Source organism: Geotrypetes seraphini, chromosome 2, assembly GCF_902459505.1.
Source record: "Geotrypetes seraphini chromosome 2, aGeoSer1.1, whole genome shotgun sequence".
NCBI classification, from domain to species: Eukaryota; Metazoa; Chordata; class Amphibia; order Gymnophiona; family Dermophiidae; genus Geotrypetes; species Geotrypetes seraphini.
Window position 1 is genome coordinate 123464007 of NC_047085.1, and position 23419 is coordinate 123487425.

The following is a 23419-nucleotide window of genomic DNA, read 5'->3' on the forward strand; positions in this document are numbered from 1 at the left end:
CTGAAATTTAAATTCAGTTGCTTTTGTTTTAAAGTTCTATATGGTTTGACTCCCAAATATATAAATGATCTTTTCTTTTTTTTTACAATTAATAGACATAAAAGAAGCTCACATTTGATTTTTGCTTTTCTGCCTGTTAAGGATGCAAACTTAAAAAATATCATCAGCATCTTCTTTCATATCAAGCAGCAGCATAGATCAACTGCTCCTTTTTACTGAAATTTATGGGGAATTTAGAAAACATTTAAAAACACATTTATTTTTTAAGTACTTAGGAAGTTAATTTGTAAAGTTTTATACTATGTAATTATTAGATTTTTAGGGTTTTTAGCTACTGGTTTTTTATTCTCTAATCTTCTTTTGCTTTTATTGTATTTTAAATGTATTTTAAATTATGTAAACCACATAGAACTTCACGGCTTTGCGGTATATAAATAAACTGTTATTATTACATTGCATAACAGACATGTGCATTGTATGTACCTAAAAGTAGGTACCACCTTATAGAATTTCTGCATACAGAGACGAGGGATTGTCAAGTTTCTGCACAAATCTACTTTCCTTAAAAGCCAGTAAGAACAGCCAAACATGAATCCCTGGTTTTAAACTGGGGATAGAAATTAAGTCTTAGTTTGTTGGGCAGAGAATTTCAAAAGAATGTGCTATAGCAGGAGACACTGCTGCTTCAAGTCTATTTATGGCTGATTCTAGCTCGGGCTGGACTCCCCTGGACATTATTTTGAGAAGATGTCAGAGGACAAGTAATTATGGAAAACCTAATGCGGTGCTCTTATTTCAGGATCAGACTCCATAACTGTCACGTCTGATATTATATCCCACATTGAACGGGGAGAAGCGTCATACAATGAGCATGCGCAGGGATCAGAAAAAAAGGAGAACTGGGAAAAGCAGTTGCTCAGGTAAGAAGAGGGACTGATCTAAAATTGTCAATGTGAAGAGTGGAATAAGTAGCTCCTCTGGGGATCTCTTTAATCATTCGCATGGTTTCTCATACAGGAAACAGTCACACAGGATAATGTTTCTTACCAGTGTTAAAATAGCCTCAGCCCTGGCTTGATGCTCCTCTCTCTCCCCATCACATTAGCAGGAGAAGAACAGAATATTATGCTCCATCTGCAACCACTTTATTTTCCCTCTGGCTTCAATCTGAATTTAGAGTAGAGGGTGCCTAGAAGTCTCCAGGTCATGGAAGCACCATTAAGCCAACATCAGAGTGAAGCAAAAGGAAGAGGAAGTAATCATGGCATGAAGTGCTGTTCTTCTCCTCTCAGTTATGGGGTGGAGGGGCCTAAAGGATGATTGCTCAGGGTGAGAGCAAGATGATAATTAATCCCAATCACTATTGCCTCCAATCACATCATCACCAAAAACTGACCCCTTTTCAAGGAACTCCCCAGCCTGACAACTTGATTTCTCCCAATTCTGCTCTTGTCATAGCCAATTCTGCCAAGTTCGTGTAACCCAAAAAGGACAGCACATCCCCCCCCCCAAAAAAAAAAAAAGTTCATAAAAATAATATACTGCATATATTTTGAGCCCTTGCCAGTAACATGATGAGGCAGTGGAGGAGGGGAGTGAGAGAGACAGGATCATTAGGTTAGGAAAAGATCATAGCTAGGGATTGTTAGAGGGAGTTAGAGACATTCACATATGAGTATATTTCTCGTACGAGGAGATGGTTCACGCGCTACCATGATTGAATAAATCAGAATAGGATCTTTACTGTTTGGTATTGGGAAGCAAGAAGGAGGGATAAAGAACAGAGCCAGAGAAGTGGGATGTCTGGGAAGAAAGATAAAATCTCTGGGAAGAGAGGTTAGGAAGAGGAAAATGGGTGAAGATACCGAAGGATGAGTGAGAGGGGGAACTAGGAAGTAAGAAGAGAGAGAACTGTAAGAAGATGCAAAAAAAATAATGGGAAGAGAAAGAGGGAGATCTTAGAGCCAAAAGAGGAAGATGTAGAATTAATGGAGAGATAAAACATCCACTTTGATACATCACTTCCATAGAAAGATAACTTAACTTCTTCCATAGAAAGATAACTTAACCTCCAATTTCTTCATGCTCATCCAGCAGCCCCTTCTGTTTGTTTATCGTTTATTAAATTTGATATGCTGCTTCTTATGTCAAACAGGTTGAAGCTGTTAATAATACAATTATAATTAAAAATAAAAAAAGAGAACTCCATATAATAATAAGACAGGATCATTCTTACTTAAGGAATAGAGGAGGAAGGGGGATGGGACTTGTATACCGCCTTTTTGCGGTGACACATTCAAAGCGGGTTACATATATACAGGTACTTATTTTGCACTTGGGGCAATGGAGGACTAAGTGACTTGCCCAGGGTCACAAGGAGCATTGCTAGGATCCCACAACATTGGGGTGCTGAGGCAGTAGCTCTACCACTAGGCCGCTCCTCATCTCCGAGAATCACTCACACTGATGACTGAACTCACAGTGCTCCAAACTGGGGAATAGCTTCTTTCCAATTTTGGTGGAATTCAGTCTGTTTAGTTGGGAAATATGAGGCGGTCATAATGGAGAAGAGAGGTATAGGGGCCAAATTTAGATCATTGTGGGTGCCCTTTAAGTTTTTGAATGGATGACGTCAGGGGGGTTATATCATGTCTGAGACGCCGCGGCCATTTTGCAATGGAACATAAGAACATAAGCAATGCCTCTGCTGGGTCAGACCTGAGGTCCATCATGCCCAGCAGTCCGCTCACGCGGCGGCCCAACAGGTCCAGGACCTGTGCAGTAATCCTCTATTTATACCCCTCTATCCCCTTTTCCAGCAGGAAATTGTCCAATCCTTTCTTAAACCCCTGTACTGTACTCTGCCCTATTACGCCCTCTGGAAGCGCATTCCAGGTGTCCACCACGCGTTGGGTAAAGAAGAACTTCCTAGCATTCGTTTTAAATCTGTCCCCCCTTCAACTTTTCCAAGTGTTCGCTATGCTAGGGAAGTGAATACACTTATGCAATTGGTAAGAGAGTTTCACTGTCTGATTATGATTTGGACAGTGAGGATTGGGTTTAGTTCTCCTTAATGACATGTTTATCCTTTATTGTAGTTGCGGTACAAACCCCTATCCTGAGGAAGATTCGAAACGCGTTGGTGGGGACTAGTGCGACAACAGCATTAAGCTAAGTTAAATATTATTAGCATTCAGAACAGAAATAAATAAAGAGAAATTCAAATGAATTGAAATGAAAAGGAGAATTTGGTATTTATTATGAAATTAAGACAAAATTATATAAAACAAACAAAAAAAGTTTAAAAGTACATCTATATCACAAAATTGGGTAGAATCAGTGAAGAGTGCTGCCACCCTGTTCCTGTTTGGACAGGGTGGCGTTCTGAGAATCCCCATTGTGATATAAAATAAATAATCTCAGCATGATGGTATCAATTATTGTATGATAGTTGATATTCAGTGAATGCCAAATTAATGCATGAAGTTAGATGCAAAGCACTGATAAAGAAGGCTAAAAATGAATATGAAGAAAAACTTGCCAAAGAGGCAAAAAACTCATAGTAACAAATTTGTTTAGGTACATCAGAAGTAGAAAAACTGTGAGGGAATCTTTGAGACCATTGGATGATCAAGGTGTAAAAGGGGTGCTCAGGGAGGATAAGGCCATAGTGGAGAGAATGAATGAATTATTTGCTTCAGTCTTTAAGGAAGAAGATGTAAGAGATCTATCTGAACTGGAAATGGTTTTCAAGGGTGGTGATGTGAAGGAACTAAAAAAAATCTTGTTAAACCTGGAAGACATAGTAAGCCAGATTTACAAGTTAAAGAGTGATAAATCACCTGGACTGGATAGTATACATCCCAGGATACTGAAAAAAACTCAAACATGAAATTGCTGATCTGCTGTCACTACAATCGTCTATAGAACTTGAAGATTGGAAGGTGGCCAATCTTATGCTGATTTTTTAAAAGGGTTCCAGGGGTGATCTGGGAAATTACAGACCATAAAGCCTGATTTCAGTGTTGGGCAAAATAGTGGAAATAATTATAAAATTAAAATTGTGGAACACGTAGACAAACATGATTTAATGGGACAGAATCAGCATGGGTTTGGCCAAAGGAGGTCTTGCCTCACCAATTTGCTTGTCTTCTTTGAAGGTATGAATAAACATGTGGATAAAGGTGAGCTGGTTGATATAGTGTATCTAGATTTTCAGAAAGCTTTAGACAAACTTCCTCATTAGAAGGTCATCAGAAATTAAAGAGTCATGGGATAGGAAGTAATGTTCAGTTTTGGATTAGGAATTGGTTATCGGGCAGAAAACAGAGGGTAGGGTTATATGGCCATTTTTCTCAATGGAGGAGGTTAAATAGTGAAGTGCTGCAGGGATCCATACTGGGACCAGTGCTATTTAGCTTATTTCTGGTGCAAGTGTATAGGAATCTAGACTGTAGGTGATTTACCCCTGTTTACGAACTGATTGTGGAAGGATATTGTCTATATCTTTCAACTCCACCTCCCTCCCCAGAGGACTGTACTGCCACCTTCAGTTTTTCCTTCTGAAAGAAAATTGAGAAGGTGTCTTTCTGATCTGCTCTGCTTAATTTTATCATTTTGGGGATTTTCTCTCAGTATTTTTTTCTATGAGGCTTCGGTGCTGAGAGGACCCTATTGTTTGGGACAGCTCTCTCTGAGAGAGGACACATACTTCCTGACAGCGGTCTGCTGCTAGCAGGGCAATTCTCTGGTGTACCCATCTAGCCAGCCTGCACTAATGGATTTAGAGCTTGGGGGTTCATTCCACTTGAAGCTGGCTTACACTGTAAGTTTTTTTGGGCTTACACTGGCTTACACTGTAAGTCTTTTTGGGCTTCAAGGGTGCTGATTTCATTTGTCTCCCCCTGTCACGGTGTGTGGTTTCCTGGGGGGTCTTAGGTCTCAGTCTGGCTTGGTCTGACTGGGAGCCCAAAGATCAAGGATTTTGGACCTGTGCAATCTCTTCTGAGGCAGAAAGTCTTCTCCAGTCAGCTGCAATGAGAGTTTACACAGGCAAGCATTACCAACAAGGCACAGTGAGTAGGCTGTTATAGCCTATGGAGAAAATCAAGGGGGGGGGGTCTGAATTTGCCCAATTTTAGAGTTTATAGAGCTAGAGGCAGGGTCCCCCATCTCCAAAAAACCCTTCCCTGAATTTTTTTTGAAGTTCAGGGTAGCTTCCCCAGGCCGTTTTTGGCATGAAATGACTGCCACAGTGGCCATCTAGCTTTTCCTGATTTTCTTTAATAGCCTCTGCCTCAAACACCCCTCAATTTGGTTTAAAATTGATAGGGATGAATTCCTTTCACTGTTTAACCCCTATATCATGCCAGGTTTGCAGAGGTTGGCAGAGGAGCATCTGTGTACCGCATGCCGCGGGGCACATGAGGGAGGGGCAAGAGCCATGTGTTTAGCCTCCTCTGAGACCTCTAGGGCTGGGAAACCTCAAGGCGCACAGGAGTTAGGGAAAACTCCCTCCCCAGGATCTCTAAACAGTAAAGTTGCCAAAACACAGGTGCATGGAAACAGTGGAGCACAAATGGAACCAGTCTGAGTCCCTACAGGGATCCTTGGGGCCTCCTGTACAGAGTTTTACTCGGAACTTTGTTAATCTTTTATGGAAAGAGTATTTAACTTGTCAGAGATTCCCTACGCTGCCTGTGGGTGTGCAGGTGCTGGATCAAGGGCGATTCCCCTTTGGAGTGCTCCCACACCACAGAGGAGCCTGCTTCTGGGCCAGACTCTACAGGACTGCTCTGTTATGTCCCACTTGTCCAGGAATAGTACGGGATTGTACAAGAACAAAATATTAGGTTCTTACCTTTGCTAATCTTCTTTCTTGTAAATCCACACTCTATTCCTGGAACCCGCCCTGGGAGTTGCTGATTCGCCCATTGTCTGCCTTAATTTGTACTGGTAAGCTGTACTTTCGCTAGATTGTGAGCCTTCGGGACAGCAAGGAAATTTCTAAGTACCTATTTTTACTTATCTTATTTTTATTGTATCCTTAATGTATATTTTCTGTAAACCGCTTTGAACCTAACGGTATAGCGGTATATAAGAAATAAAATAAAATAAAATAAAATTAAATTACTTATGGTTTTTTGACCAGCCTTTCTAAGAATACCATCTGAATATATTATGCACTTTGCCTTGGGGGTCCCTATTATAGCGCCCCCCTCTGTTAGTGCAGGCTGGGTCTCCTTTTGTCTGAATTTATTTCAGGTTTATAACTGTTTAATAACCGGTTTCAATTGTTTATGATTGTTCTGATATTTCATGTTGTGAGCATATTAGACTTATTTGTTGGGGTGTTTTACCACTCCCTTTTGTCTGTGTCCTCTACAGGTGACTGTCTGTTTTTATATGAACTGGAGGGCAGTCCTGAGATAAGAGGGGAGGGTCTAAAAAAATTATGTAATTGAGGCTTCCTACAAGCAGTCTCATGACATGGGATGCATAACCCACTTATCCAGGAATAGAGCGTGGATTTACAAGAAAGAAGATTAGCAAAGGTAAGAACCTAATCTTCTGTTCACTGACATGATGGATGCATTTTTCAAAGTGCCTACATTAGGACAAAGTCTGTGGGTACTACTTACACATGGTTTGCATCACCTTTCAAAGGTAAAGTCAGGAAATTTTAAAATAGAAAGTGTGTGACTGTTTGAAAATTACACACTAATACTGTCCTGACATAAATAAGTATCCAGCATTGTTTCTCCTTAATTCTTATGTAAAATGCTGTTTGTGTGGGTAAATGACTTTGATAATAGTTCTGCATGATCACCAGAGACAGTTACTGGAAGGATATGTGTATGTTTTTTCCTTAAATCAAAAATATGGGAAAATACTAAAATAAACTGGCATTCATATGTTGCTTATATATTAACCTCAGTGCTTACTACAATTTCAAACTTATACTAAATAAATTTAAATATTGTTAATGTGCTCAGTGCCTCCACCAGGTCATTACTGGGATTGATACCAGGACCATGATTAACAAGGAACCATCATTGCACAGTTCTTGTTCCACCTTCCTTAATCAAAGGCTTTGACAAAAAAAATCAGTCCTCGGCCACAAAGAAGGAAACAAAAAGTGCACTTATCTGTGAGATGTTATGTTGGTTTGCATGATCTTTCCTGACTGAATGCCATCCAGCACTTGTGCGACGGTCGTTTGCCTTTTAATTCAATAAAAAAACGTCCTTGCTTTCAGTCCTGTGTGTCCATTAAATCCCAGCAAAATATGTGATCCCAATAAACAAGTGTAATACAGTGATAAAACTTTATATGAACAATAATCCAATAATCCAACACATTGCGCCCAGTTGAGCGTACCCACTCCAAGTTCAACCGGTAACTTTAAGCAACGCGTCTGATAAATCCATTTTAAATCTCCATTCTCTGACCCAAGTTGGGTTTCACTCAGTCGTTTTTATCAAGGAGAACGACCCTAGAAGAAACTGACATAAAGCACCCTAAGTATCTTTTTTTAAATTATTATTTTATTTAGTTACAATAGTGTAATACATTTGATAGAAAGTAGCAATATATTATAAAGAATACACTATCTCAAACAATAATATTACAGAATTATAGCTATGCCCAAACCCTTTATTAATATTGACAATATTAAACATTTTAAATATTAAGAATTAATATCCATATATATTTTTATCATTGCCTACCCCACCCCTCATCCCAACCCAGATGTGTAATGAAAAAATCTCAGAAGGTATTATATAACCTTTTAATGTGAATCAGCAAATAAAGCCAATGGACTCCATATTTTGTTAAATAAAACACTAAACCCTAAACATTCTGCATTCATTTTCTCATATCTATATGTATTACATACATTTGTCCACCAAAATATATAATTTAACCTGTCATGATTTTTCTAGTTTGTTGTGATCATTTGAACCGCAATTCCAGTTAAAATCAAGAAAAGACGACTTTTAAATTTATCAACGGGAGGTTTAATATGTAAAATAGTACCACAAATTATTGCTTCGTATGTTAACGGAATATCTGATTCTAAGACTATATTTATTTGTCCCCAAATTGACTTCCAAAAACCAAATATTAGCGGACAAAAAAATAACAGATGATCTAAAGTCCCTATGTCAGTATGACAGTGCCAGCATCTATTTGATCTAGAACTATCTAATTTTTGCAACTGAACTGAGGTCCAAAAAATTCTATGTAATAAAAATAACCATGTTTGTCTCATAGATGCTGACGCTGTACATTTTAACCTCCAATTCCAAATTCGTGGCCAACGAGATACAGAAATATACTGCTTAATCTTGATGCTCCAAATATCTCTAAGACTATTTTTTGTTTTTTTATTCACATATTCAGAAATTAATTTATACCACTGGGCAGCCTGATGTCCTAATAAATCTGTCTGGTAGCAAAGGATTTGCAGGCTAAAATAATTTTTAAAAGTTTTCCATTCAGGGAACCCACTCCAAATGGCCTGCTTCAACTGCAAACACCTATACTGTTGAGAATTCAAAAACAAATGATTGTTGCAGTTGTGAAAATTCCAGCAGTTTCTCATTAGATACAAAATCATCCAATGTCCAAATTCCTGCCTGCATCCAATTCTTCCAGGTGATCCCAGCACCGCCCACTTGAGTCTTGGAGTTTAACCACAAGGACTGCAAAGTAGATTTCATTATAGGAACATCTGTTAATTTATCAATAAATTTAATGGTTTTCCATGTATCCAATAAAATTATATTATGTCCCCAATTATGTCGCATTGGGGACATAATTTTCCATTCTAGGTGTAACCAATTGCACAATGGATTCTGATTTGACAGTTGAATGACATTGCTGTGTCCGGTCTTCACTGTATCCTTGGATGCTGAAAAGGCATTTGATCGGGTTGAATGGACCTTCATGTTTCAAGCGATGGATTGGTTTGGAATTGGGTCTGGATTTATTCAAATGATTCAAACCTTGTATAGCTCCCCTTCTGCCAGATTGTACATTAATAATACTTTCTCAGAGAGGTTTTGTCTGGGGAGGGGTGTTAGGCAAGGATGTCCATTATCTCCTTTACTGTTTGATCTTGTTTTGGAGCCCTTATTATTAGCTATTCAACAGACAGAGGAGATTCAGGGTATTCCTTATGCAGGTTGGGAATATAAAATCTCTGCTTATGCAGATGACATTTTGCTTCACTTGAGGAATCCAGAAACAAACATTCCACATTTACTTGATTTGATTGAAAAATTTGGGAATTTTCAGGGTATAAGATAAATTGGAGTAAATACGAGGTTCTCCCTTTAAATGTTCACTGTACCAAAGGATTATTTGATAAATTCTCTTTCTTGTGGAAGGAAGGAGATATTAAATATTTAGGTATTTGGATTCAAAAATCATTGGAAGAAACGATGCAAGTAAATGAAAAATCCATATTGCTAAAGGTCTCAGAGATGTGTGAGCATTGGAATCCACAGCATTGTCGTGGTGGGGGAGAGTTCAGACTGTAAAAATGATGATTTTGCCTGTAGTTTGCTACCAATTAGGGATGTTACCGGTTTTCTTTCAGGGGTCTTTCTATAAAAAATTAAATAATATTCTTGTTAAATTTATTTGGCTGGGTAAAAATGCTAGAATTGCTATGGTAACTTTACAAAAACTGATTACGGAGGGTTGGGTAAATTTTCCCAACTTCTATAGGTATCATCAGGGCTATAGTATGCGCCAAGGAATGTATTGGATCATCCCAGAGCTTATGGAACATATGCACCCTAAGTATCTTAATACAAAATTATCTCCTGTCAATGAAAAAATGTATAAATTTTACACATTTAGAAGCTGTACGCCTGCTCCAGGGAATCATTCATACGGAGCGGCCACAAGAGAGACCTATTTGTACTGCTGACATACAGGTCACATGATTGATGATGTAACTGAAACTCCACTCGCTTTGTTAATCCTTGGCAAGTAAATCTTGTGTTTAGAGTGGATTATACTGCAGGCCACTCGATCTCACTGTTGAGACCATGTGGTTCCACAGTATTCCAATCAAAAATAAGCTTCTGTTCTTTATATAGAAGAGTCCGGGCCATGTCACCACCCCGGGGAGAGTCCACTTTAATCAACACTAAATATATTAACTGGTTGGGCAAATGTACTTGTTGGACCCAACAGGGCCGCCATCAGAAATTTCTGGGCCCCTTACTAAGCAATCCTATTGGGCCCCCCATGCACCCCTTCCCCCCCCTCCGACCCCCACTTCTTCCATGGGCCGAATACACACTCTTTGACCAAAAGATTTGTAAGCCTGCAACCACGTCAAGGTAGACTCTTTCAGCAGGGCCCTAACCTAACCTAAACTAATCTATACCTATCTATTCTAAACTAACATATGTCTAATACTGAACTAATAACAAACTAACAAACATCTGCATAATAAATAACTAATAAATAATAGTGCTAGTAGCTATAATTCACTTTTGAATGTAAAATCTCAGTTAAGGATTTCTTTTGACCTTTGTAGGCCAGAAGTAGATCACAATTGCACAATATTTTTTGTAACAAGTATTAAATGTGTTTTTATAAATACTGTAAGCTTAATAAATATATCAGAAAAAACTACACATCTGAGCACATATCTGAACATACACATCTGTATGATCCCATCCTCCTCTGCTTGCCTATAGCTGCATCATGCATGTTAAAAATGTACGATATGTTGATATGTGCACCTTCCTTCCTTCCCATCCATCCTCCTCAGCCTGTCCTTACACATCCACAGCTGCATGTTAATGATGATGTATATGTTATGATGATAAATAAGTGCATACGAGCCCATCATTAACATGCAGCTATGGATGAATATAAAAAAGAAACAATATTCTGTACAATTGTCAATTTATAAATCAGCGTCTTCTCCCCATTCTCTCTTCCCCATTTCTCTTCAGCGTCCTCAGCCCACTCTCTCTCCACTTTCCTTCAGCACACGCACATAAAAACAAGCAGGTAATTTATATCATTTTCATTCTATTCATTCATAGAAATTAAAGTCTAAATAATGCCAGTCATATAACAAAACATGATTTTACAAAAATAATTCCCTGCACAGTCAAGCCTTCAAGGATTACTAGATGTCTTTCAGCAGTTCCCCTCCCTCCCTCCCCCTTACCTTTGTGGCCAAGTCAAAATGATCTACCAACAATAAAATTTTAAAAACACAAAACACGCTGTACGCAGAGAAAATGTTAATTATCATTTATATTCCGCGGGTTTTCAAAGAGGTCAAGGCAGATGACTTTATGCAATGTCATCTCAGTAACAACTATACAAAAATAGACAAATATTCCCCTCCCTTTTTACTAAAACGCGATAGCGGTTTTTAGCGCAGGGAGCTGCGCTGAATGCCCCATGCTGCTCTCAACGCTCATAGGCTCCCTGCGCTAAAAAACGCTATTGCGGTTTAGTAAAAGGGAGCCATGGTGCAAAATATAGACAGCATATATAAATTCTCAAAGCAGACACATTTTGATCACTAAATTGAAAATAAAACCATTTTTCCTACCTTTAGTAATTTCATCAGTCTCTGGTTGCACTTTATTCTTCTGACTGTGCATCCAATATTTCTTCCCTTCTTTCAGCCTCCTGTATGCTTCCTCTCCTCTAGACCTCATTCCCTCCCCAAACTTTTTCTTTGTTTCACCCTGCCCCTTCTTTCTTTTTCTCTCTCTCCATACCCCCTTTCTTTCTGTATGTCTGTTTTTCTCTCTCTCACCCTGCCCCCTTCTTTCTTTCTCCACACCCTCTTTCGTTCTGTATGTCTGTCTTTCTCTCTCTCTCTTTCCTTGCCCCATTTTTCTTTGTTTCACCCTGCCCCCTTTCTTTCTTTCTGGCTTCCTGTCCCCCCTTTCTTTCTTTCTCCCTGCCCTCCCCTATGCCACCACCATTGGGAAAATGCTGCCACCACCACTGGGGAATAGGCTGCCACTGCCGCCATCGGGAAGAGGCCAGCGCCGAGTTCGCCCTGCTTCTCTTCCCCGCGGGGCCGACCAACTCTCGCCACCCGACGTCAATTCTAACGTCGGAGAGGACGTTCTAGGCCAGCCAGGCAGCGATTGGCTGGCCCAGAAGGTCCTCTCCGATGTCAGAATTGACGCGAGTGGCGAGAGTTGGCTGGCCCCACAAGGAAAAGCAGGGAGAACTTGGCGCCGACCTGTTCCCGATGGCGGCGGTGGCACTCAAGTGGCTAAAGAGCCGTAGTTTGCTGGCCTAGGGAGAACACTGGAGGGTGGCTAGCTGTGCACCCCCTTGGGACGTAAACCAGGGGCGGGGCGGACCGCCCCCCCACCCTAGTATGCCACTATCTGTACCTCACTCCCTCCCTATGACCAAAAATTCTCCTTTCTTCTATTCCCCTGTGTACACAACCATCTCTTTCCCTCCCTTCCTCTCTCCCAAGTTCATGCCTTCTGTGTTCAAAAAAGCATTCCCTCCCCCATCTCAGCATCTCTTTCCCTCCCTTCTTCTCTCCCAAGTCCATGCCTTCTGTGTCCAAAAACCCATTCCCTCCCCCACCTCAGCATCTCTTTTCCTCCCTTCCTCTCTCCCAAGTCCATGCCTTCTGTGTCCAAAAACCCATTCCCTCCCCCACCTCAGCATCTCTTTCCCTCCCTTCCTCTCTCCCAAGTCCATGCCTTCTGTGTCCAAAAACCCATTCTCTCCCCCACCTCAGCATCTCTTTCCCTCCCTTCCTCTCTCCCAAGTTCATGCCTTGTGTCCAAAACGCACTCCCTCCCCCCTTTTGTGTTCCGCGTTTGCCTCCCAGCCCATCTTTGCAACTTTCTCAGCAAAACGAAGCTCAAGCCGCGAGGCTTGTCTTCTGTTTCCTGCCTGCCCTGCCGCGCACAAATAGCCGACCGGAAGTATTCTCCGATGTCAGCGCTGACGTCGGAGGGCAGGCTTTGCTTAAGCCCTCCCTCTGCCGTCAGCGCTGACATCGGGGAACACTTGCGATCGGCTATATGTGAGCGGCAGGGCAGGCAGGAACAGAAGACGAGCCTTGCCACTCGAGATGTATTGAATTCCGTGGGTCCCCCGTCCAGCTCTCTCCTGTCCACGTGGGGCGGACCGCCCCTCCCCCTAGACTGTAGCCTAGGATCCTGGGGAAGCCCGGGCCCCCTGTCAGCTCCAGGCCCCTGAATGCAGGACTGGTGGTACTGCCCTGATGGCGGCCCTGGGACCCAATGTTGTGTAAGCGGAGTCTCCATTTTTTTCATTCGTAAGCCACTTAAATGTTCCATTATTCTGAATTTCCTCATTGAGTGTGACCTAAATAATATCTGTTATGCAGTATACTACTGCCTTTGTGTTGCAAACTGTCTGGTGACGTAATTGGAACATACGGGTAGAATGTGGAATATTGATCCTATCAGTCCTAATCACCAATTCACAATAAACACAATTGCCACTGGGATAATGTCCTGTAAGAGGACATGATACAGAGTTGCTGGGCATGTAATGCCCTCTTCAGGAGTATAGCAGAAACATGATAAAACAAATGTTAAGTTTGCTACTGGATTAAATGTTCTACTATAAAACTAATCCAATTTTTGCTTTTGTTTTAATTTAGAAAAAAATTATCTCAGAAACAACAGTAAAGAGACATATCACTGGGAACACAGTGAAAATCCAGAAGAGAGCAAGATGTTATTAGAAACAGAGAAACATTGCAATCCTTCTTGTTATGACTGGGGAAAAAGTTCCAGAATCCATGCATATTGAAAAAGAAACAAATTAGTTCAACAAGATGCTTTGTTTGAGCAAAGTGCCAGTAGTGTCACACATACAAAGTTGGAGAAGATAAACCAAGCAAGAGAACAAACATGCTTATGTGATATATTATGTGGGTATCATGTATCTCTGAAATCAGAGCGGAGTTCTGACTCTGTGGAAATGCCATTTTCATGTGTAGACTGGAGGAAAACTTCCTCTCCGAGGGAAGAACTATGACAACAGAAACTTGCACTTTCAAGAAAGGTTTGAGGATGAAGAAAGGACTAGTGCAACATCAAAATATGAATGGAGAAGCCAGAATGCGTATAACTGCAATAAATGGACAATGCATTTTTATTAAAGCAAACTTCCCAAAATGCATGAAAATCCCCACTGATGAAAGAGAATTATCATACTTTTGTGACAAGAGCTTCAGTCAGGATGAAATCTTCACAAGAAATGCAAAGTTCCACATAAAGGATAAACCAATTTCAAGTAAGGAATCTAAGAAAAGCTGTTGTCACAGAAAAGCATTTAGAAAACACCAAATTCAAACTGGAGAGAGATCATTAATTACTTCTAAGAGTGAGAAAGAATTCAGTAGGAATAGAGACATCTCAAACTGTCGAAACACCCAGTATGAAAATTGGAAGAACTGTGATTGTTTAAATTTTTCGTTCTGGTGGGCAAGTCTTTGCTCTAGTTATAGATTTGAAAGAATAAATGCTGAAAATTTAGAACATGGTAATATATTTAAATTAATATGGGGCCCATTGGCAACTTATATTACCTCATTGTAATTGTTTGTTGACTGGGAATCAGTTTGTTCTTTACTTTGGTACATATCCAGGACAGGAGGGAGGGGGATTCTTTATGTCATAAATTTATTTTTGAATATTTATAATTGGGATGGGTGAGAAGATATTATTCAGAATAGATAGGATATTTATGATATTATATGTTTGTGTTTTACAGAATGACAATTGTACGGGTGGGTGGGGGGGAATGGATGATTATGAACATGAGAAAGATGAATGTGCTTTTATTGTATTACTATGAGTTGCATTGGTTGTATTGCACTGTTGTAGTTTTGAAAATTAATAAATAGAAAAAAAAAAAACACCCAGTACGGAGATAAATAATTTGTATGTATTGAGTGTGGTAAAGGCTTCAGAAAGCAAAACTAATCTAATCTAATCTAATCTAAATCTTGGGTTTATATACCGCATCATCTCCACAGGTGGAGCTCGACACGGTTTACATGGATAGGAAGCAACGGAACTCCAGTGGGTTTATAAAAGTAAGTAAGAGAGAGGTTAGGTGTGATAATAATAGGGAGGGGACGGGTTACGTTTTGGAGAAGAGCCAAGTCTTCAGAAGCTTACGGAATGGTAGAAGGGGGCTCAAGTTGCGGAGAGGGGAAGGGAGACTATTCCAGAGCTGAGCGATTCTGAAGTGGAGGGAGGACCCGAGTTTACCGACGAGGGAGATACCCTTTGAGGAGGGGACGGATAGTTTTAATTTTTGCGTGGATCTGGTGGAGAATGGATTTGAGGAATTCCAGGATAGAGGAATAAGAGGTGGAAGGATGCCGTGGAGCATCTTGAAGGTTAAGCAGGCACATTTAAAATGGACCCTGGAGATGACAGGAAGCCAGTGCAGCTTGGACAGGAGTGGAGAGGCATGGTCAAATTTGCTTTTTGAGAAGATGAGTTTGGCCGCGGTGTTCTGGATTAGTTGGAGTCTGTGGAGGCATGAGAGATGTCACATGGGACTGAAACTATTTATCTGTTATGAGTGTGGTAAAAGTTTTGGCCAGAAAGAAAAACTCATAATCCATGAGAGAAGTCACACAGGTGTGAAACCATTTACCTGGTAAAAGCTTCAGCAAAAAGGGAAAGCTTACCATTCATATAGGTGTAAAACCATTTTTATGTACTGAGTGTGGTAAAAGCTTTACCCAGAAGGGACAATTTACTGTCCATGAAAAAATTCATACAGGTATAAAACCATTTACATGTGCTAAGTGTGGTAAAAGCTTTACCCAGAAAGCAAAGCTTAACATTCATGAGAGAATTCACTGTGGTGTGAAACGATTTACATGTACAGAGTGTGGTGAAAGTTTCAATCAGAAGGGAAAGCTCACTATCCATGAAAGAAATTGCACAGGTATAACACCATTTGCATGTACAGTGTGGTAAAAGCTTCAGACAAAAGACAAAGCTTATAATACATGAGAGAAGTTACATGGATATGAAACGATCTATATGTTCTGATTGTGGTAAAAGCTTTAGTCAAAAAGGAAGACTTACAATCCACAAGAGAAATCACACAGGTGAGTAATGATTTAAATGTATTGACTGCAGTAAAAGTTTCAAGCAACGCTATAAACTCACTGTCTACCAGAAAATCCATACAGATATCAAACCATTTACATGTGATGAGTATGGTGTTTTAGACATCGCCTGCAGCTCCCCTTCCTGCTTTCCGTGTTTGCCTCTGACGCAATCCACCCGGGCGGAAACAGGAAGTTGCGTCATTGGCAGACGCGGAAAGCAGGAAGGGGAGCCGCAGATGATGTAGCTGAATCACTGCTGAGGCCAGAAGTTTTTCAGCTTCACGGAAGGAAAAGGGCCATCGGACTGAACATGCAAGAAGGCTGGGAACATGCTGGGCCACGGGGACTACCCAGAGCCTTGGGACCGGGCCGTGAAAAAGGAAGTTCCCGGACCATGACTCCAAGGCCGGGAACACCCCCCTCATGGCTTGTACCTGGGGCAGACCACCCCCCCTCCCCTTGGTACGCCACTGCCAAGGAATGTATTGGGTGAATAATCCACAAGCAGCTGGGTATGCAGAAGCTATCAGCCATGTGGGTGCCCAAATATTTGAATACTGATGAGAAACAACATTGAGTGGACACTTCCCAGTTTATGTAGCATTTTCAGCGAGTTGGTGCCAACTTTTTGGAATAACTATTTACTGTTGATGAAACATGGTTACACCACTATGTTCCTGAGACAAAACCACAGTCCATGCAATGACAATATTCAGGTTCTCCAAGGCCAATGGAAATTCTAGACCCAAAGGTCAGTAGGAAAGGTCATGGCCACAGTGTTTTGGTATCAAAAAGGTGTTGTAATGACTGAGTAGCCCATTGGAAGATAAACAGTTAATGCAGAATACTTCTGTAACTTGCTGTACTGATTAAAGGAGGCATTGAAAGAAAGAGGGAAGCTGCAGAAAAGTTCTTTTGCAAGACAATGCACCTGCTCACAGGGTTGGTAAAACGATAGATGTTTTGATGCAGTTGGGGTTTTAGTGCATAGATCATCCATTCTACTCACCAGATCTTGTTCCATATGACTATTTTCTGTTTCCGAACCTTAAAAAAGTGTGAAAGGGTGACAATGTTTGAATGATTCGGAGGTGATTGCAGCAGCAGAGCACTATTTCAGTGACCAGACATCATATTATTTTTTGGAAGGGTTACAGAAACTTCAGACATGATGTGCCAAGTGTGTTGAACTTAGGGGTGAATATGTGGAAGAACTTGTAAGTTTCATGGCTCCATGTCTTTCCATTCTTACTTGGGCTGAGAACTTTTCAGCACCCCCTCATATTTACTATGTTACTAACACCCAATAGTACAATCCTCATCACTCCAGTACAGCTTTTCATCCTTCATTACCCTAACATGCTTTGGTGACAAATACCTATGTCAGGGGTAATTAAGTAAATTAAGGGTTTTGACACATAACCAAGAAGGGCAACTTAAACCAGAGAGACATAAAAACATATGTATATACTGAAAACAAAGTAAAACAAAATAATCAAAAATTATACTGAAAATATTAAAAAAGCACAGGCAAATTAAAGAAAGAAAACTAGAGGGCACATAAATTATGTCCAGTGGGCAACAATAATCAACAATGAAAAATTGAATTTCACTTTGGGAAGTAAACAGCCACGTACAAAGAGCCAGTTGATCAACATTGGACATACTGTAAAATATATATATTAGAAATGGGATTCAAAATTAACGATAGATGGTGAGAAGCTAAGGTCACTTCAGTCTGGCTTAATACTTGTTACACATAAAGGACCTTATGCTAAAGTGTGTTAGATTTTAAAGTTATTGTGTTTTAACACAAAGCATTATCATGGGGAAAATGCAAATCTTAACACAGCAACTATGGGGTCCTTTTACATTTTACAGAATACCGCACGTTAAACCGCCTGCCAACGAGGTGTTAGGATTTTAGGCTGACGCAGGGGTTAGCGCGTGATGAAATGTCCGACGCGCTAACCCCCTTAGCGCACCTTGATAAAAGGAGCCCTATGTCTAGCATGTGTGTTTGCTGTTCCTGCAGTTAGCTCTCCACGCCCACTCTTTGCTCACCTGCTTATCATCCCTCAACACAAATACTCTATACCTATTCAATAAAAATCATAACAGCTCACATAGGGGCAGATTCTCAAAACTCAAATCTGCCTTTAACATGCTCGCTAAAATGGTTCCAGGGGTGGATTATCAAAACGGCTTACCGAGGTTTTTTCCGAGTTTTCTGCCATGCAAATGTAATACAACGAGGTCATTAATATTAAAATGATCACTCTGCTCGATTCTCTATAATCACCAAGTGATTCTCTAACCTCATTGTGCCACATTTGCAGCCAAAATTTACCAACAGGACTGAGATGTCATTGCCTTACTTTCTGATCAGTACCTGAGCGCTGATTGGCTCATTCACTTATAGGAAAGTAAGGTTTGACAGCTCAGACATCCCCACCACACCCACACGTAAATTAAAATAACAAATAACAAATTGAAGATTGGCAGAAGAGATGCCCACTCTCTCCTGTCGACATGCAGCGCCTTCCCACATCCCCCCCCAGCAGTGGGAGAGATGCCCACTTCCTCCCGCCACCAAGCAATGCTCCCCCACGTACCCCTGGCAGCAGGAGAGATGCACACTCTTCTGCCACTAAGCAACCCACACCCTGCCGTCCCTCCCAGCAATGGGAGAGATGCCCACTCTCTCCCACCACCATGCAACCACCCTCCTTTGCCTCCACTAACCCCTGCCCTCTTCCCTTACCTTGCTGAGATGGCTGGCCAGCATCTTCAAAATGGCAGGTCTTCCCCTCCCTGGTGCATCCTGGGATGAACAGGGGAGGGGCCTGAGACTCTGATTGGCCCAGGTTGTTTAAAGCCCCTCCTATGGGAGGGGTCTTATATGTATCAGCCAATCAGGGCTCTCTGATTGGCCCAGAAACCTAAGGCCCCACCCAGAGCCTCAGGCCCCTTCCCTGTGCATCCCAGGATTCACCAGGGAGGGGAAGATCCGCCATTTTGAAGAGATGGGCCTGCTGGCCAGAGGGAGTAGGCATCCCTTCAGCCTGCCATCTAAGTAAGGTAATAGGGAGAGGGCAAGGGTTGTTGGAGGCACGGGGGAGTTGTGTGGTGGTGGGAGAGAATGGGCATCTCTTCCACTGCTGAGGGGCTATTAGGGGTGTTACTCGGCAGTGGGAGAGAGTGAGCATCTCTCCTGCTGCCGAGGGGTGTTGAGGACATTTTGCTTGGCAGAGGGAGAGAGTGGGCATCTCTCCTGCTCTCGAGGGTGTATACTGCTTGGTGGTGGGAGAGAGTCTGTATCTCTCCTGCAGTTGAGGGGATGTTGGGGGTGTGTTGCATAGCAGCAGAAGAGAGTGGGTATCTCCCACTAGCGAGGGAGTGTTGGGGGGGTGTTGTTTGGCAGCAGGAGAGAGTTGGCATCTCTCCCGCTGCTGGGGGGGGTGTTGCTCGGCAGCAGGAAAAGTGGGCATCTCTCCCACTGCCGGGTGGGGGAGTGTTGCATGGCGGTGTGAGAGAGTGGGCATCTCTCCCGCTTTCAGGTGGAGGGTTGTTCGATTTGTTGTTGGGTTGTTGTTTTGGGGTTTTTTTTGCATTTAATCTGCGCAGGTGTCCATCGTTATCACCAGCAATGGGCACATGCAAATTTACCAAATCTTCGCTACTCTCTACCAACCTCATTTGTATGAGTGTTATTTTGGAGAATGACTCACTTTTAAAAAATTGCTACTATTATGGTTGCAACATCCTGTTGATTTTCAATGCAAATTTTTGAGAATTTAGCCCATAGTGGGCAAACATGGGCCGCAGCAGCTTTAATCACAAATTCAAACTGAAACTCCATTCAAATTAATTTAAGACAATAAACAACTCAGATTATATCAAATAACACCCCATGGAGCTAGTCAGTGTTGAATTTGCCCCACCCAACCTTCCCAGAAGCATAAACACTCCTACTCCTAGCAGTTCCTACGGTGTCAAAGAGGCCCACCTCCACCAGTAGTGGTGCCTCACACAAGCCTACACAAGCATCATCCCTCCCCCCCATTCCAAATGTTATCCACTCTGAAATAAAATTCTCACATCACGTAAGATTTTTCTGCTACAAGCGGTGACAAATTACATTCCCTCCCTCTTTACCAAATGACCCAATCCCGCCAAAATTCCCTTCCCTAACCTTCTACCCGACTCCCTAAACCCATCAATCACAACTATTGGATTTCCCCTCTGCTCACATCCTCCAACCAACTCCCATTGCTATTCAAATCCCTGGATCATCAAATCAAACATATCACCACTCTCCCTTCCTGTCCAGTAACAGAACAACCCAACTTGCCTCAAGCCCCCTTATACCTCTCCCCAAATCCTACTCCCCATCTCCTTCATCCACTTCTAACCAGACCCTAATCCATTAGCCTCAACCAATATTATATGCACTCAGCTTAAGTCAGGTGCACTCTGTATTGGTAACATTTTTAGTTTAATTTAATTTTTTGCCCACTAGGTGGCATAACTATACAGTTATTCAGAAAATTTAAAACCACTAATGTGGTAGTTCAGGTGGTGCCCACAAGATGTCTCTTTTCAACCATATAAAAGTTTTAGATGGGTCATAACATTTTTGCTGTTACATGTCTGCATAAAATATGCAACTTATTGTCTCTCTCTTTTTTTTTTTTTTTCAAAAGGAAGCACTATTAAACCTTTGTTGTAATAATTTAACATTGTTTTATGAAAATCAAATGATGTAAACTGTGGCATTCTGCTGTGCCACCTATTGAAGCTGAAAAGGAAAATGAGATAATTTTTTGTTTCCTTCATGAATATCAGTGTCGTAGCTTTCCCTATATAGTCTTACAATACAATATGCTCTAATGAATGGGTGCCATTTTGAGACTTTCTGCATTTGATCTTGGATGGTTATGGATTTAAGCTATGAACTGGCTTATTCTCAGAGATCAATTTCTGAACACTTACAGGTAACAAACCCCGCCCCCATTCCAATCCATGTGCTTATTTAGTCAATTGTCCAAAATGTCAATGTTCTCGTAATATAGGAGTCCTTCTACTAAAATGTGCTATGTTTTGGGTTTAACAAGCTATAACGAAGAACTTTACTGCATGGCAAGTCCAAAAATAATACTACATTAAGAAGTGGCATTCACACTATTGTTGATTGCAGGTTGTGTCTTAGCAGACAGATTAACTCAATGCACCTACTTCCAGTTAATGTGGAAGCACTGAGGCCCAGATTCTCAAAATGGCGCCTGAAAAAACAGTGCCGATTGCACATCACTGAATCTATGGTGCCGTTTTGAGAATCACGGACCGTGTTGAAGATAGGCACTGGAAATGTAGGCCAGGGATTTAAAGGCCTAAATTTCTGGTGTCTATCTTCGATGTAGAATCATGCTTAGCAGCACCGAATGTCCACCCTGCGCATAACCACGTCTCTTTTGATGTTCAGTGTCAGTAAGCATCTGTGTACATACGATTCAGGTGCCTTTTTTTGTAGGTGCCTTGCAGTGCCTACTTTTTTTTTCTTCGCTTTTAATTGTTTTGTAACAACGCGGTCAATTATTGCTCTCCTAATTGTCAATTAAAACATTTAGGTGTCATTTGGGCACCTACCAGCACCTTTCAAATTGTGCCATTTTGAGAATCTGGGCCTTAATGTAGGGTTAACAGATGTCTTTTTGAGGACTCCGTCGGGCACCCAGGCAGATTTTTCAATTTGTCACTTTTGTCCATTTTTTGCCATTTCAGGGGGCAACAGCAGCAGCCTGAAAATAAATCATTCCAGCCGGGGTTGGCGTCGTGCTCCGGAGCTCATACCTGTTCTGGCAGCCTTCCCATCTGGCCCTCTTCCTTCCACCTGCACCCAGCTGCACCCCCTGCCCATCGACTCGTTGGTGATCAAGACAGGCTACTGACATCAGGGCTTTCCCTCTGTGAGTCCCGCCTACTTTGTTTCAACTTTCTGTTTCCGCAAAGGCGGGACTCGCCTATCTTGATCGCTGCTACTGACAAGTTGCTGAAGAGGGCTGCGGGGCTGGGGATGTGACCAGGTGTAGGTGGATTGGAGAGGGCCAGATGCAGAACTCATGGATGAGGGAGGAGAACGAGAGAAAGAGAGAGGGGAGGGAAACAAAAGGAAATATGTCATACCAGGCTCGGCCAGAGTGGAGGGAGAGTGGAAAGATGCTGGCTACTGGGTGCAGGGTCAAAGGAAGAGGGGGGATAAGCTGAAAATGGATTCATTGACATAGACAAGAGAAGGGGCAAGCAGGAACTATAAGGATAGGGATACAGAGGGGAAATGCTGAAAGGGGGATAGATAGGAATACGGAGCAATGCTGAAAGGGAGGTTGATGGGTTTACAGAGGGAAGACATGCTGAAAGAGGCTAGGCTGGCACACAGAGAGGGATAATATGGAAATGGAGGGTTGATGGGGATACAGATGGGGCAGTGATGAAAAGGGGAGAGGAGATAGGGACACAGAGAGGGAGCAATGCTGAAAGGGGGTAGTGTAGAAAAAAGGGAGGTGAAATAGAGACACAGAGAAGAAATGCTGAAAAAAGGGGGGATAAGGGCATTGAGAGGGTAGATGGTGATCATGGGGGGAAGATAAGGACAGGGATTCTGGAAAAGAGGTGCGATAGGGACATTGGTGAGATGAGCAAACAGAAGGATGGTGCTAGAAAAGAGGTGGAATTGTAACTCTGACAGAGACAGAAGGGAAATGCTGGATCAAGGAGAGATGGGAGCTCCGACTGGATGGAAAGGGGAGAAAGAGGGCCAAGCCATATGGAAGGGGCACAGAAAGAGGGCAGGCATTGGATGGAATGAGAGAGTGAAGAGAAGATGAGGAAAGAAGAAACCCAGAGACAACCAAGGTAGACAAAAGTTTTTTTTATAGCTGTGCTAATAAATGTTTATAATTTGAAAATGGAAATAAGGTGATCTTTTTATTAGACTAATTTTAATATATTTTTAACTAGCTTTATGAGACCAAAACTCCTTCTTCAGAACAGGAAAGGATACTGTGAAGGAGGTTTTGGCCTCTGAAAGTTAATAGAAAATGTATTAGTCCAATAACATGGTATCTTATTTTCCATTTTTGTTTTTTTTCTATGTGGTGATTGGTGTTTGTCAGTCTTTTCAAATTTACATCTGCTGTTTTTATAGTTTGCACATGGGACATGCATCACCGTTTATGTGGTGCTGCATTCTATCTGATTTCTTAGGATGCAGTT

General features: G+C 41.6%; 1 long non-coding RNA gene across 1 annotated transcript; it reads left to right on the plus strand.

Moving 5' to 3' along the window:
• The first annotated feature begins 807 nt into the window (after positions 1 to 807).
• LOC117353898 lies at positions 808 to 13786 on the plus strand. Its single transcript, XR_004538067.1, has 2 exons — positions 808 to 920; positions 13664 to 13786. It is a non-coding gene; the product is annotated as an uncharacterized LOC117353898 (long non-coding RNA).
• Positions 13787 to 23419: the final 9633 nt, after the last annotated feature.